The following is a 14,858-nucleotide window of genomic DNA, read 5'->3' on the forward strand; positions in this document are numbered from 1 at the left end:
ATATAACATGTACTTATGTTTGAGACAGTGAATTATAGTAATATATATAAATATAAATTATGCTTACTGACTAATGTCAACTAATTTATAGCATACTTTGCATATATGTTTTATCTTGTCTATTATGCATAAAACATATATGCAAAGGCTACAATTCTTCAAGTTTCAGGTCAAATGCATCGGTCTTCATTAATTCTATTTTATCCTGTGTAATCTTTCTCCACAGTTTAAATGGACTTCTTATCATATTCTACTAAAGTTTATAATTAATTATGTGCAGAGCTATCTTTCCTACCAGATTCTGATCTCCTAGGAGCACATTTAATTCATCTTCGTCCTCCATGCCTGGTCCACTGGCTGGCACATAATAAGTGCTCAATAAATGAAGAATGAATAAATGAATGAATGACAATGCAAGATAGTATATGGCAATTGCCACGACAGCACCAAATTCAAAACACTATAGATATTCGTCTTCACTTCCTGCCATGAAAACTGGAGTGATCAGGAGAGTTTCTCTGCCTGGTTTGCATTGTTAAGTAAAGTTTTATGAAAAACAAGACATTGAAAGAGGTTCTTAAATGACTGATCGAGGTGCTCCGTCTCCCTGAATCTCAACTTCTTCAACCAGACTTCTCTAACCCTCTCTTCATTGTGAAATTCAGGAAAGAGACATTTCTTGACTGTATGCACATCTCCTCAAATTTACAGAAAAAGCCCAAGCATTGATTCTGAAAACATAATTCATCCCCAGCACACATGTCCTAGGAAATGGAGAGCTATGTGACAGAGATACACATCATGCGTCCAAAGATAACTTCATAATGGTTTCTGGGTTGTTAAAATCAGAGGAAACCATTGCCTTTTAGAGGAAAGTTACAGTAAATGTCACCATTTGAATAAACATTGTAGTGACATGCTTAAGCCTGGTTTTCACTTGTTATGATTATGTTGCCTGACTCTTACCACCAGAAGTGCTTCCCTCATATTTTCCTTCACATTAACATTTACGATGAAGGAGCAGAGTATTCCCCTTTGCTGACATGGGCCAAAATGAATCCCTTTACACTCAGCAATATTTCAACAGTCACAGACCAGTGAGAGACCAGCACAAGCCCAGCTTGCTATGGACCTCAGCATGTTCCACCAGCTTTACCCCAGCCAACAGAACTGCCATTTGAAATCCATCTGCTACATTTCAAGGACCTAAATTCTGGCCTAGCGGGTAGTCGTCGAGCTTGAACTGAGCAGCAAGGACCAGGAAGGAGGTTCTAAAGGGAAACATTCCTCAGCTCTGCTGTGTGTTCCCCAAGACATGAAACACCTAAGACAGCACCACAAGGCATATTTTTCAGTGCAGAAGCAGCAGAAAACAGAACATGACTCCCCACCTCTTCTTTATATTCCAATGAGATTTGCTGGTTTAACCAGGGCTGCAGTACAAAAGCACTTGTGGTTCATGTTATATTAATAGTGTGGCCTGATTATCAAAAACCATTACTCTTGGTTATCTTGCAGCGGCTGTACGGAGCTGCTATAAGTCAGACTGCCCACACAGCGTTTGCTCCATGCTTATGATAACAGTATTCTTAATGCGAAAGTGCATTTGTAAAATTATTGCCTTTTAAGATCAGATTTGTTATAAATGAGATGTGATCACACAATTGCTTTTCCCTTTATATAAAAAAATTAAATACATAAATTAAACGTCAGTATCCTCCATTGTCATGGCTTCACACAGGACAGTTTACTTGTGGTCAAACTCAGAGGTATGGGTTTCAAAGCAGATGCGTTGTTAGCTGAATCCTGGCCAGAGGCACAAGCAGTTGCTTTTCTTCTCCTGTTCTTTGATGTTGTCTTTGGTAGTACTGATTGCAGAGCCAACCCTTTTTTATGCTTGTTGAGGAGTGCTTTGTTTAGTTTAGTTTTGTTTTTTAAAAGCAGTCATGATAATGGATTGGAAACCAGACCATATCCCTATAGATTCAATTCATTGTTTCCGGTTCTTTGCAGAACTCCATGTGGCTCGGAGGGGCTGCATTCATAGCTCCTTAATGCTAATGTCACTGAGGTTGACTTTTTAATTTCATTCCCCCCTCCCTGACTGTGACACTTTCATAGGCTCAGGTTTTGTATGGAAGCAGACACAAAGACAGGAAGGAAAGCAACTCTAATAAAGTAAAAGAACTCAGTTTTAATGCTCACTAATCTTCTCTAGGTTATATGTTTCATTATACGTGTTCCACCAACCAGGAATAAGAGAGATATGACTTTACTTGTGAAAACGCAAGGGACTCTATTACTGTGCATCTTTCAAAGCTCCCAAGTTCCTTTATAAACAAACATGTAAGGGGTAAATATACAAGACTCTCTCTCTCTCTCTCTCTCTCTCCCCTTACCCTTTTCCTATTTGAACAGCATTTAGAATCCTTGATTGTTATAGACAGTTAAGCTTTTCAGCCCTAATTCATTAAAAAAATATATTCATGACAAGTTGTTTGAAATGTGGTCCCTTAAGCTTTTTCTGTCTTTTAGAAACTGTTTCATATCACTATCTAAGAAGAAAAGCCAGCCAAGATTTACATTTTAATTTAGTTAACCAAATAGTTCAGACTGTGTTCTCCAAAGACAAAGACTGGTCTGTAAGTGGGCCGGATTTTCCTGTATTTTATTGCTGTAATTTGCATGAGAAACACCAGATCCTGTATAATTGTTGCTTTGTTGTTGTGATTCGAGTAGCTGTTTCCAATGTCAATAATTATAACTTGAAATGAAATTTAGTAGCAGTTAGGGGGTGGGGAGTGGAGGCGACTGCCAACCAGTCAGAATTTCACATCAAACTAACCACAGTCTAGCCTTCTAATGTGATGCGTGCAGCAACCAGGCTTCCAACAAAACTCCATACAAAGTAAAGCGAATGAGCAAGTGGCTCGGGCCTCGCCACACTATACATCTTGTGCTGTGCCATTTTGTTTGGTGTCTAATGAAGAGAACTAGCATGTTTTATATATGATGGCTGCTAATTGCTTCATTACCCATGCAAATCATAAAGGCAAACTGTCTTATCATAAAATCGGTAACTAGGCCATTTAAAAGCAAGGCTCAGGAAAGCATTATTACGTCCATGCTTCTTTTGCTCCTCCTTTTTTTTTTTTTTTTATGACTTTGTATGAAGTTGAAGCTTTTTCTCCGTGGTCATTTGTTCCTTTAGATTAGTCTTCAGTTAAGATAAGCATGTAATGGATGAAGCGAGGGGCTGTGCAGAGATTGCCGCCGCTGCGCCGCTCTTGACCAGCTGTGTCAGCGGACCCACCCACCACTCTGCCCCCCACGCTTCCAACTTATCTAAGAGGAAGGACATTGTGAAGGGAGGCTGCAAGATCATGGCTCTGCACACGACGGCGAGCTTGCTTCGGCCCTTTGTCGACACGGGGCAGTCCCGCTGCCGGCCTCACGCCTGTACCCGTCTTATTAAAGGTAACATGAAACCAACAGAGTGGAAAAAAGAAAATGAAAGGGTAAGCTGGATAGAGCACTGCACACCCCCAAGACCCCTGGCTGAGTGGGGTGTAGTGACAGACAGTCACCTCTTCATTACTCGAAATTTGGAGCCTCCTGAGCTCCTTATTCCAGATAATTAGCACGTTAGCCTTGACGGAGGCAACTTCTCATGTTTTGCTCATAATCCACCCACAGCTAACAAGCAGCATTTTTTTTTTCTATCAAAGGGTAAAATCTTCAGTGAAGGAATTCAAACAACCAAAGAATTCTGTAAGAACACAAAATTAAAATCTTGCAATGCAGTTCTCGTTAGGAAAGCCAACTCAAGGATGGTAGGCAGGTAATCTGGAAGAGAGAGGAATCTTTCACAGTAAATATCGTTCTACACGAACTAGCAGAGGTAGCGTGGAGGTAACAAAGAAATTCTGCCTGGGCACTAATTCCTCACCGCAGCTGTTGGGGTGTTAGATGAGGAGGCTGCGCACCTTTCCCAGGAATATTAAAGCAGACTGTCTAACCGCCTGTGTTTGTCCTCGTAGCCTCATTCTTGCTGCTAGCAGAGCATGTCCCAACTGTTGTCAATTTATCAATGTAACCTGCACTGGTGGGCACAGTGTGAGCAGCCATTAGGACAGGTGCCTCTATCCATCACAGCCAGTCACTTATTCCACCTTGTCAAGGAAACTAAATGGAGCTTTTGGAGAAATGTAAACAACTCTCTAATGGACAATCAAAGCGCCACTTTCTGAAGCAAACAAGAGGAAGAAATCTGACAAGACATTTTTAGGGGGGATAATATTTAAGTGTTTTTTAGAAGAACTTTTTAATGGTTTTTAAAACACTGGGGTGGAGTAGGCATGAGAGGAAGTAAAGAGGGGATATAAAACAACTAAAATAAAGTCCTTGTAGCCAAAAATGGAGAAATTAGGATTAGGAAGCAGGGACAGCTGAGTGAAAGGAACAGCGACTGTTCTGAAGGAAGAGCCACAAAGTTGACAAGAAAGTTGACTTTTTTAAAAAAAAGGAAAGTTGACTTTTAAAAAAAAAATGGGAAAGAAAAGGAATCCTAATAGAAATTGAAGGTGTGTAGTTAATCATTTTTTTTTTTTTGGTTATTTAATTAAAGTTCCAAAGGTATGGGGGCTAGCAGAACAACACCATAGAATTATGCACGTCCCAAGAGCACCCTTCGTGGCTGAAACCTAACTAAACAGATGGCTTTTCCAGTGAGTCTCTGAACACAGAAAGTCAGCTCTGTCAAACCAGAAAGGAAACAAATTCCTCAAAAAAACACATTGATTGTAACCCCCCTGCTTGGGACCATTCTTAGCTGCTCAGCATCACTCTGCTGGGATGGTGTTGAGGGGGCGGGGATGACCTCTGTTGGCGTTCAGGATGGCACCTTGAATGTCACCGAGAAGTGAGGAGGTAGCCAGGCAAACTGTGGAGCGCAGGTGTTGCTGGCGCGCCAGGCCAGTGCCTTTAGGCAGATGGACAGCGCCACACTGAGCCAGCTGAAACTTCCCAGTGGCCTTCCAGGGAGCATTGTGGTTATCCATTCTGTAGACAACAAAGGCTGGAGTAGCTGCCAATAACTGCATCATTGGAGGGGGGGATGGGGGTGGCGAGAAATGGCCAATCTCAGAGCTGAATGCAAACAAATAGAAAAGAGAGCTGCTCTGGGAAGAGGTTGCCTTCTGGGAGTCAGGTAGAAGCTGGGGGCCAAGAGGTCACTGCAACCTTGCCAGCTGACATGTCTGGGAATAAATAAGAAGCCTGAGTTGGGAGTGTTAAAATTGGCCCTGACACTCTCACACGTGAGAATGTCTGCCAGAATCAACTTGGACTTCCCTGGTGGGTGTCAGCTACTTTGTTCTCATCAGTGTTCCTAATTTATGATTACTCTGGGATCTAAAGGTCAATATCCTCGTCACGTAAGGTGAGCGAAATTTAGATATTATCAGTTGTCTAAAGGCATGTTGACTCCAGCTTAAAAATCAAGTCTTCCAAAGTCAAGATTAAATAAGTAGGAGGGTGGTGGTAAGAATCCCCTCCCTGCCCGCCCCCAAACACACACACACCAGGGGAATGTTGAACTTGGTCTCAGATCAGGGGAGGCATTCTCCAAATAGGCCTTGTCCATTACATCTTTCTGTGACAGTGGAGATTTTCTGTGTTGGCCACTGCGGTGATAGTTGCTAGCAGTATCTGGCCTTGGAGTACTTGATACATGGCAAATATTATTGAAGAACTAAATATTTAACTTTAATTTTAATGAATAGAATTTAAATTTAAATAGCCCTATGTGGCTAGTGGCTACTATTGGAAGAGATAGCTCCTGAGCTATTTCCTTAAAAAGTTTGCATAAAATCTGATAAAAGTCTTCTGGTAAAGTGCTATCCAATACAGCTGTTCATGGGTAGTTACTTAATTTAAATTATTTATTATTGAAAATAGGTGGATTTATTTCTTTAGTCTCACCCTAGTCCCATTTCTAGTTTTCATTGGTCACATATGGCTACAGGCTACTGTAGTAACCAAGCACAGATGCAGGATATTTTCTTCTTTCTGCCCCTTTCCCTTTCCCCCTCCTCTTCCCCCGCCCCCGCCCCTTCCTCTCCCTTTTCCCCTTCCCCTTTCCTCTCCCCCTCCCCCTACCTCCTCCTTCTCCATCATCAGAGCTATAGACACCAATGCAAACAGCAACTAAACCACTAAAACCCAGAGTCCTCATTCAACAAAAGGTTTATTATGGCTGCAGAGGTAAATAGGAAATACTCACAGGAAGCTCAGAAACTAGAAGACATAGAAGGAAATAGTTGTATCCCAGTGTAGTATTATAAGGAGATGAATGCTGAGAGCTACAAGAGCTATGGTAGTAAATGAAAAGATCAACTAACTTGACTTCAAAGGTCACAAAAAGTTTCTTAGAGGAAAAAAATGTCAAAGCTGAGATTTGGGGAATAATTAAACATTTACCAGCTAGCTGCCTTACAAGCTGTGGCATATTTTGCAAGGGGTGAAATGGCTAGAAAGTTAAGCAAAGGCTAAATCACTCAGGGCCTGGTAAACCAAGGCAAAGAATTTGACCTTAATCTCAGAGCTACTGGTAAGATTTTAAACAGGGAAATGAACCAATGGGCCAAATTAGAAACCATTTAGAAAGATGTTGCAGTCACTAACCAAGACATGGTGGTGACTTAGAGTATGTAAGCATGGAGATTAATGAAAAGTAAGTAAATTTGAGAAATAGTTGGAAATTAGCATACTTAAGCATTGTTCCATGATGTCTGCAGACCTCTCCAACTTACAATTAATTTTTCAAATTTAACACCTGAAAATAAAAATAACAAACAATTGGAAGCCTATATATAAGAGATTAAAATCACTTTAAGACCAAGGGTCAAGATTATTTTAGTTTACCCAACATTCAGCTTAACATCATAAGCAGGTAGGTAAAGATTTCTGGTACATTGGAAAGGTAGGTCAAAAGCTCTAGATAACTCTGGTATTGTCTGTGATAAAATAAAAACAAAAAAAGAAATATGAAGCCATCCAGCTGCAATGTGAGTAACAACCAGAGCCAAGAAGTTATTGAGGGTGGGGTCCCATCCACAACCCCATGCAGAAGGAGGTGAAAGCAAGGCAGCAGGCATGCTCAGTGTTGCAATTCCACCAATCACTGTTTGACAAACTTTCCACCAATCAGAACTGTACTGATTGCAAACTTCATTTGCATAAAGCAGACCTAACTCTGCTCCTTTTAGATAAACACCCTCCCGCAGATCACCATTTAGCTCAGGTGCTCCTTGTGTCTGTATGCCCCAGACAGTCTTGAAGTCCTTAATAAGGTTTGCTGCACCATGCAAGCTGTGACATTCTTCTATAGTACTAGAACTGCAAAGCAAGAGCTATAACCCTTCTGCTATGATACACAAGCTAAAACATTAGAGCTATGACCTGGTTGCTATAACTCAATGTCACATGCTGCATCTGCGTTTCAAGATGTATTTGGTTTTTTTATTTAAGATTTATTTATTTATGCATACAAGAACTGGGGAACAGGCCAGAGGTGCGTGTGTGTGTGTGTAGAGGGGTGCGGGAGGTGAGAGGATTCGCCAGAGACAGAGTGGGGACGAGAACAGGCAGACTGACTGAAATACACTGCTGAGGGGAGCAGTGGGTGAGACAGGAGAGGTTTGCTGTGCCATGTGGGTAGCTCCCTGACAGGCTGGGGATCAAACTCATGCTGCAGTGGCTGCAGACAGCTTCATAGTGCTGTGCCTAACCCATTGCACCACCAGCGAGGCCCAAGATATATTTGTTTTTAAAGCCTTTAACTTTAGTTTTCCTGGTGAAAGCACATTGGATCCCCCTAGTAAGAACCTTTCTCATTTCTCAGTTTCAGATTTTAGGTCTCTCAATGACTTGCCTATTAATTGTCACACATATTATTTATTTATTTAAGATTGATTTAATTTTGCGTAGAAGAACTGGGGTGTATGCTAGAAGTGTGGAGGTGAGAGGATTCACCAAAGACAGACTGGGGAGCAGAATAGGCTGATCTATTGAAATACACTACTAAGGGGAGCAGCAAGCGAAACAGGAGAGGTCTGCTGCACCATATGTAGATTAGCTCTTTCTGGCCAGGGATCGAACTTTGGCTGCCGTGGTGATAGCTCTGGAACTTAACCCCTAGGCCAGCAGAGAGGCCCTTGGCAGAGTGAATTTCCTTACAGTTTAGCATGTGCTAATGCTAATGTGTTAGCATTAATTGATTGTATTTGGGGTTTACTAGCCACTGCTGGATTTCATCTAGATGGAGTGATTCTATTATCACCATTGGTAAAATAAGGAAGGACAGAAAAGTTCTGGGCAAGTCTGGAGTAGAATCAAATACAAGTGGAAAATAGTCATGAACTACCGCCTAGCTTCCTTAAGAGATATGAATTCTGAGTTCAGTCATCTGAGTTAAGATCTGAACCAGGAAATTTAGGTGTTTGCTCCCACCTAAAACCTATCAGCAAATTTAGTCCTCAGGCCACTCCAGAAGTATGAAAACATTTAAAATCTTCACTACTCAATGGAGTTCTGTGATTGCCATTTGAACCCTAAAATTGTATTATGTATCTTCGCATTAATGGATTCAGCGTTCACGGTTTTCATTATTTGTGAGTGACCCTGAATGAAGTTAATCACAATGGTGCTCCCTCGGAGTATTATGACATAAACGGACTCAGAGCAGTTATGTCTCTTGCCAAAGGGCCCCCAGTTAGTAAATTTGCAAACCTAGGATTGTCTAATGCCAAAATGAGTGTCTTTGACCACATTATACCGCCTCCCAACAACACAGTGATTTAAATTTTATCGAGGCATGAAATTCGATGGCCTATGCTTGAGGCTGAGGGAGAGTCTGAATAGTTCAGCTGGTGGAGTGGCCGACTGACCACCCAGATCCCCTCTCCTGAGGGTGTCATTGCACTCTGCTCCTGACAGTGAACAAACAAACAAAACTGCTTGGTGAGAAACACTGCTGAAAAGTAAACTAATTGTTGGGACTGGTGATAAAACTGAAATGAAAGTCATGTTGTTTTTGAAGAACTTAAGGATTTCTAAAGGTCTCCCTCAATGGTGATCTTAGGACAGTCAGGTGCAAAGCAAGCAGAGAATGCTTAGACAGCGTGGCTGCGGATCTGGGAACAGATCATGGATCTGGGTTTGTTTTTTTTTTTTTTTTTTGGTTGATTGGGGAGGAAAGATGGTGTTCTGACATCTTACAGTCACTTGTGATCAGTGTTCTCTTTGGCTGTGGCTATGGTTGACGTGATTTGTGTCTGACTAACATCGTGTGATTCCATCATATATGTCTCAGCCATTTTGTTCGTGTTGCCAAGAATAGGTATATATATTGTCATACATTAGTTGCCCCTCAATATGGAAAAACTTATTGTAAAACTAAATCCTCTAACTCACATATTTTTTTATTGAGTTACAATAAAAGGAGGAAGATAAAATCTAGGTGGCTCTTCTATGCACCGATCATTTTAATTCTGATGGGAAAACTACCTGGTGAAGGTGTGTATATCAAACTGCACTTCAAAAAGCATGTGTCATTTTTAGAGAATAAAAGCAAAATTACCAGAGCAATTCTCTTCCTCCTGAGACATTCTCTTAAGTTCTGTCTTAACTGCCCAGGTCCCAAATCAGTCTTCACTGTTGGGGCTACACTGTTCTGTTTAAATAGGGGGGAAGTGAGAATACAGAAAACCACAGTGTGCTAAGGATAATTCCTAAAATCAACATTTTACCTCTTTCCTGACCCAACACTTTACCTTCCTTGTTAAGAGAAGCCGCATTATATACACAAGATTCATTGTTTGCCAAATTATGCAAGCTGAGTTTTTGTTTTGTTTTGTTTTTTAACCCTAGGTCATAACATGTTCTTTTCTTGGACTTCTTTTCCTTGTTTTTGATTCTAGCAGCATCTGCAACAGAATTCTCCATTTACTTAGCATCAATTTGTTTTCTCAGAATAAATACTGAGCACCTATTGTGAGGCAACTATTGTTCTAGGTCCTGGGATATATAACTTAAAAAAGAAAAGAAAAAGAACACCGCCCTCAAGGAACTTACATCCTATATACACCATTCCTGGCTCTTAACAGGGGAAACTTTCACCTCCCGTTCTATTGCTCTCCACCTCCAGGTCACATTGGACTGGGAAAATTTCTGACATTATCATTTGTCACAATTGGGGAGCACTGCTACCAACACTTGGTGGGCACAGGGCTGGGATACTGTTAACTATCCTGTAATGCACAAAGAGTTATTCATAGTTATGACAGTTACCAGTTGAGGTGCCACAGTTGAGATATTCTCATGTATCTGTACAATGTGCTAAAAAATGAAAGGCAGGTGGGTGTGTTTATGTGACACAGAAATTTTCACAACTACATGTGTGCTTGTCCTGGACATTGGGGTGAGAGATGGCAGGGCACTAAATTCGAAGTTTTAGATCCATGATCTGACTGTGTTGCAAGCAACAACACACCCAATTTAAATGAGCAAGGGGTGTGGGGGAGGAAGTCATACAGTAAGTCCTTACTTTACTACATAGACAGGTTCTTAGAAACTGCAACTTTAAGTGAAACAAGTTTAGCCAGAGGCTCATTGATACAAACAAGAATTAAATTCCTATGGCATATTTCTGATCATAAAACATCATCAAACTTCTAAATGAAAACCCAAAGTACTTCTCAAATTAAGCATAATTTTGTATTCATCCATTCATTCTCCAAACTGCTATTCTAATACAAGGTCACAAGTGGCTGAAGTGTATCCCAGCAGTTCAGGGTGCAAGGCAGGACCTAAATCTGGGCAGGACACCTTTGTTCCATCACAGAATGCACTCACACACCCTCCCACTCACTCACACTGGGGTAGTTGAGACATGCCGATGAACCTAATGCACATCTTTGGAATGTGGGAAGAAACTGGAGTATCCAGAGAAAACCCACAAAGACCTGGGGAGAATTTGCAAAATCCACACAAGCAGCAAACCAAGCCAGCAATCTATTTTTTCCGCATAAACGTCAGAACCAAATGAGTTGAACACAAGTTCATCATTTGATGACCTGCTGGATTAGCTTGCAAAGCTAGAAAAGATGCTGTCTAGCTTTCAGCAGTGAAGAAAGGACCACATCAGCAAAGGCCCAGAGACTGGAACCAGGGAGCCTCTATTTACAGGACACTTCTGCTCCCAGTGGTGCCTTGTGTGCTGGTACTGCAGAAAGGATTTCATATAGTAGAGAGTAACCTCTGGAAGCCCTCACTGAAAATCCCAGGGGAAAGAATGACTTTTAAGCACAGCATACCTCTAGCAAGCAATGCATTTAGCCTTGTTCTGGTCATGCTCCCCCTCCACTGAGCAATCTCTGTTGTTTAAGAAGGAGATGTTGCCATCAGTCACAACCAGCTTTAAGACATGGCAGCAGAGAAATGGGACAGGGGCCTGTGCTTATTACATACCAAAAATAGTCAAAAGGTAACTCTGAAAAAGAAAACAAAAGTATAGCTAAGTGTGCAACAATGGGGGATATAAAACTGTACTCCAGCTTTAAAGCAGTAATTTCAAACTATTTTAGCACTGAGACACCTAATATACTTTACTTTCCCAACATTTTGTGAGCCAGAATAGTTGAGATAATATTGCTATGTTTAGTATATTACAGTGGACTTTTTTGTTTGAATTACATTCTGAGCATTATATAGAAATTTGGGGTAACTAGAGATACCTGGGTTACTGCACAAGGAGATTTTTTTCTGATCATCCACACATATTAGTTGAACAACTACTATGTGCAAAGCTTTGTATTGGACAATGCTAGAATACAACAAAAAGAAAATATAGCACCTGACTTTGAATTTATAGTCTACTGGAACTATAAGATTATAAAATGAACATGCACCTGAAGTTTTCCATAATGATGTCAGGTAAACTTAATACTAGCTTTTTCTATAAGGGCAAATGTCACTGTAACGTCACCTGTGATTTTTATCAGTTAGGCTAGACGTCAAATGGCCTCAGCTTTAAAATCATCTATTTGCTTTCTCTTGTTTTTCCTCCACTTGATTCCTTTCCTGCCTAATCTGTCATACCTGCTAGAAACCCTTGGATTTGGTGGTACTGTCCACTCTGGTCCCATTTGACCATAACAATAAACAACCACTCAGTACTGGTCACCATGCAGGTATTTGCATCCACATCACACTAGTTTGTTTGAACAGCACTGGAAGGACAATATTTATGCCCACTTTTCAGAGTTCAATATAAGGCAGCAAGAAACCTCAGATTGTCCACAATGACACAACTTAAAAGTGACAGAGCCTGGATTTGACCCAGGCCGTCTGACTCCAAAGACGAAGGTCTTATTCTCCGTGGTGCAGACTTGGTTTGCCATTTCTGCCTCTGTGAGGCAACCAGGTAGTGGAACATAACTTTCAAGTGATATAGATTCTAAGCACTGTAGAAGTTCAAGGAGAGGAAATATGAAGGCAATTTAAGATAGCTTGTAGCAGAAGGGGTTAGGGAAGGTGTTCATCCATTTCAGATGTCTCAGGTCTAAGTCAGTTACTTGAAAGTTCTTTGCCTTATCTCAGGAAGATATTTTTGCTGTCCACAAAGCGGTACCATCCTGGGTGGGGAAAGAGGATTGGTAAGAGTCTACCTGTCCGGGTACTGTGCTAGAGTCTTCCACGCACTATCTCATCTAATCCTCACAAACCCCAGGAGATAGTGATTGTATCCCTTCTTTATAAGTGTGAAAATTATATAATTCAGAAGGACTAAGGGATCAAGGTCATAGTCAGAATGAAAGTCAGAATGAAAGTTTGGAACTCAGATTTTTGGGGGGTGCTTTCATAGTCTATGTGCTTTAGACTTTTGTCCTCTTCTGCCATCTGCATCTCTTTCCACCTCCCAGAAAACATTTACCTATTCAAAACAAGGGATTAAAAGCAGAACCTTCTCTACTGGACTCTCATGTTTGTACCATAAATCTCTTCTTCTAAATAAACATAGCATCTGTGCAGGCAGTGAAGATTCCATGCAGCTCCAGCATGGCCAGTGCTTCCCTGCTTTTCGTAAACCTAATAATTAACTTTTGTCAAGCTTTGTAAAAATGTTAAAAGGGTCCTGCCACTCTCCACATGTATAAGCAACATTATTACTTTTTAAGTACAAGACTGTGGTTTCCTCCAGTGGAAAATGCATTTGCCCTCACAGTCTAAAGCATTCAGTTACTAACATCATGATAGAGAAAAAGTGGAGAATCAGATTGAAGGATATGGTTTGTAGATCCCACTTATTTTTGAAATAAAGGATGACTTCCAAAAAATGACAGGAGTACAGAGCTTGTATAATCTCCATTTGCAATGATTTTTGTTTGATTGATGGGCCATTAATACTTTAATTGGCAACAGGTGCAGTTGATTGTTGGTTCCTATGCTGAGAAATCTGAAATTGAACATAAGGTTCTGATAAATTAATAAACTCCTCTGCTTCAAACAGTTGTTGCTGTGAACTAACTTTCCATGGAGTGCTGCTCCATCAAGCACACGGAATTCTTTATGTTAAAAAGCAAAGTGTTACTTAATGATAAATTAAAATTACACAAAGAGCCACAGAAAGAACACAATAACATCCCCCTCCCAGGGAAAAGGGAAATTGCTGGAAGGAGCAGAAGAATGTGATTTATGAAATAAATTGGTTCCCTTTTGTAGACCAAAGTGTTTTGTCTCTAGATTCCATATCACATTATTAAAATAATTTTGTGTTATTTAATATAAATGGGGGAAGGGAGAATAAAGGATTTTTACATAAGGTCCTTTTTCTCCCTGAGGTAAAAATTAATATTGAGTAGAAACCAAGGGGAAAAGATCCTGAAAGTTCTATAAAAGATCTTAAAGTTATGTTTTTGCTTTTATTAACCCTATATGTGTTGAGCCCATTTACAACCATTTTGCCACAAAAATCTGCTTCTGGTAGAGACAGAGTTGTAGTTCTTAATGTCCTATCTGTGAGAAGCATACTGTCTATTCACAGGCCTGGTCTTGGTGGTGAATTCGAGTGGGAGGCTGTCTCCATCCCCTGAACCAAAATATAAAGAAGTAGATAAGTATCAGAACTACCCCCTTCCATCCATCCAAGAATCCTGAAAGTGGTGAGAAATCCTAACAAAGGCAGGAGAAGGGACTAGAGTAAGGGAATGAGCCATAGCGGACCACAGACCCTACGGGAAATGAGAGAGAGGAGACATATCTAGTTGTGTCCTATTCCTCCCTTAAATGAATCTTTGCTCCACTGTAGCTTTTATGCTTCAGAAAGCCAACTCCAGACACCTGGGGCTATCTTGGGGCAATAGAGCTAAATCTGGACAATGGGGGACCACTCTGGGCAGGATCCAATCTCACCTAGCACAGGTTAGTTGCCTGAGCTCATAAGCTCCCCTGCCTAGTCTTCCTCCCCTGCCTAGTCTCTCTACTCTGTGGTTGTGCTAAGGTCCAACTGTTACTGGAAGGTTGCTAAGGGCTGCATTTGATGGGTACTTGAGTATTTCACTTAAGAATGTAATGAAAACATAGGACACTGCATGGATATAAGAACATTAGGGTTTATTTCAAGCAAAAGAACAAGAGACAGAGCTCTAGGGAGATCCATCTAGCAGGGGTCACCCAGAGCAAGTTGCAGTTTCCCTCTTTGTAGACAAGCAGGGAAGGCAGGGCCAGGTTTCAGCCAGTGGGTGGAGCCGGAGAAGCATTTTCTGGGAGGGCTTCTACGAGCGCAGGCGCAGTTGCAC

Source organism: Talpa occidentalis, unplaced genomic scaffold (assembly GCF_014898055.3).
Source record: "Talpa occidentalis isolate TD23 unplaced genomic scaffold, MPIMG_talOcc4v2.1 talOcc4.9, whole genome shotgun sequence".
In the NCBI taxonomy this organism is placed as follows: domain Eukaryota; kingdom Metazoa; phylum Chordata; class Mammalia; order Eulipotyphla; family Talpidae; genus Talpa; species Talpa occidentalis.